Below are 2130 nucleotides of genomic sequence, written 5' to 3'. Positions count from 1 at the left end.
TGGTATATTTTTGGAATGGCTGATGCTGGTTGTTCCTTTTACGTGTAGTGCTTCTTTCAGAAGCTCTTGTAAAGCAGGCCTGGTGGTGATGAAATCTCTGAGTACTTGCTTGTTCACAAAAGATTTTATTTTTCCTTCACTTATGAAGCTTAGTTTGGCAGGATATGAATTTCTGGGTTGAAAGTTCTTTTCTTTAAGGATGTTGAATATTGGCCCCCACTCTCTTCTGGCTTGTAGGATCTCTGCTGAGAGATCTGCTGTGAGTCTGATAGGCTTCCCTTTGTGGGTAACCTGACCTTTCTCTCTGGCTGCCCTTAGTATTTTCTCCTTCATTTCAACCCCAATGATTATGTGCCTTGAGGTTGGTCTTCTTGAGGAATATCTTTGTGGTGTTCTGTATTACCTGGAGTTGAATATTGTCCTGCCTTGCTAGGTTGGGAAAGTTTTCCTGAATAATATCCTGAAGAGTATTTTCCAGCTTAGATTCATTCTCTTCATCACATTCAGGTTTAAAACTTGTGCATACTTCGCAAAGATCTCGTGTTGTGTTTTTCAGCTCCATTAATTCATTTATATTCCTCTCTAAATTGTCTATTCTCGTTAACATTTCATCAAACCTTTTTTCAAATTTCTTAGTTTCTTTGCATTGGGTTAGAACGAGTTCTTTTAACTCACAGAAGTTTCTTACCATCCACCTTTTGAAGCCTGCTTCTGTTAATGGAACACACTCTTTCTCCATCAGGCCTTGTTCCGTTGCTGATGAGGAACTGTGATCCCCTGTAGAGGGAGAGGCATTCTGATTTTGAGTATTCTCAGCCTTTTTTGGCTAGTTTCTTCCCTTCATTATAAATTTATCCATCTGTCTTCTTTGTAATTACCGACTTTCTAATTAGGTTTCTGAGTGGACGTCCAACTTGTTGATTCCCAGCGCTGGAACCTGAGCAACCCACTGCACCTGCTAAAACAGCGGCATTAAGATTGATGATGCTTTTCTGACTCTGCACCAAGAACCGCCAAGACAAGGCGCTGGCAAAACCACCACGCTGGCCACAAGAGTTGCCCTGGCGACCCGAGGGGCTCCTCTGCTGGGAATCTCCCAGTCCGTAAGCAACAAAAATTCACCTGAAATTGTGGCGTCCTCTCTCATTCTCTGGGCTCTCACTGGGAGCTGCAATCCAGAGCTGCTAGTGATCAGCCATCTTGGATCTCTCTTTTTTTCCATGTCCATCTTTATTTTCAAAGCTGGGCTCTGTTAGTGCAGATTTTTCAAAAATATTCTTTTTGTTTGTTTCTGGACAGTTTTGAACATAGATCACTCTATTATAGGCCTTGAGTCTCTTCCACAATTGCACGTATACTTTACACTGAACATACATAAAAAGAAGTCCTCCAGTGAAGCCGATTGCCACAACTACCAATTTAGTCCAAAAGGGCCATTCCAGGATTCCTGTTGCCTGACCCTGCTTGATCTCCTTGGCAGTACGGTCAATGAGCACACACAAGGACCAGACCACACATGTGATGGCGATGACGTGGAATGTCACTGAGCACATAATCTTCCTGCGTTCGCTGGCTGTCATCTGCAACTTCTCCCATTTTCTCAGTGGCTTCAGCTTGGTCTCCATGACAAACTCGTACTTGCAGAGCTCGCAGCAGTGCGTGTTGGAGCTCCTGATCCACTGCTGCAGGCAGGCCTGGTGCATGAAGTGGAGGCTTCCTGTGCAGCGGCAGCGGGTGATGAGGGGGCTCTCGTCGTCTCCTTCACAGTGGCAGATCTTGCAGATGTCCTGGCTGGATGGCACGATAGACGTGCGAGAGAAGGTGGATGCCGGAGCCGGAGCTGATGCTGATGTAGGACTCCCAGCCTGTTCCTCCCTCTCCTTTTCTTTGGTCCTACTGCTTACTTTGGTCTCTGATACATTTAACATATTTCTCTTATGTACAATAACTATATAATTCAGAAAAGTTATTTGTAGAATATTGCATAATATAGTTACTTAAGTTCCTAAATATTTTTTATAATTAATTATGTATCATAGACATGAGTGTTAAATTTACAGCCAGAAATATTCTTAGACTGCCTTTTAGAATTCAATTTGCTGATGAAGCTTTTTCATTTTCTATTTACTT

General features: G+C 43.0%; 1 pseudogene; it reads right to left on the bottom strand.

Annotated features, from left to right (window-relative positions):
- Window positions 1-1184: 1184 nt before the first annotated feature.
- Window positions 1185-1928, bottom strand: LOC116545699 (annotated as a pseudogene).
- Between the last annotated feature and the right edge of the window lie 202 nt (window positions 1929-2130).

This window comes from Sapajus apella, unplaced genomic scaffold, assembly GCF_009761245.1.
Source record: "Sapajus apella isolate SASKATOON/1434 unplaced genomic scaffold, GSC_monkey_1.0 scaffold5, whole genome shotgun sequence".
NCBI lineage: Eukaryota > Metazoa > Chordata > Mammalia > Primates > Cebidae > Sapajus > Sapajus apella.
The sequence above is the reverse complement of the archived record's forward strand: the minus strand, read 5'-3'. Positions and strand labels throughout refer to the sequence as shown.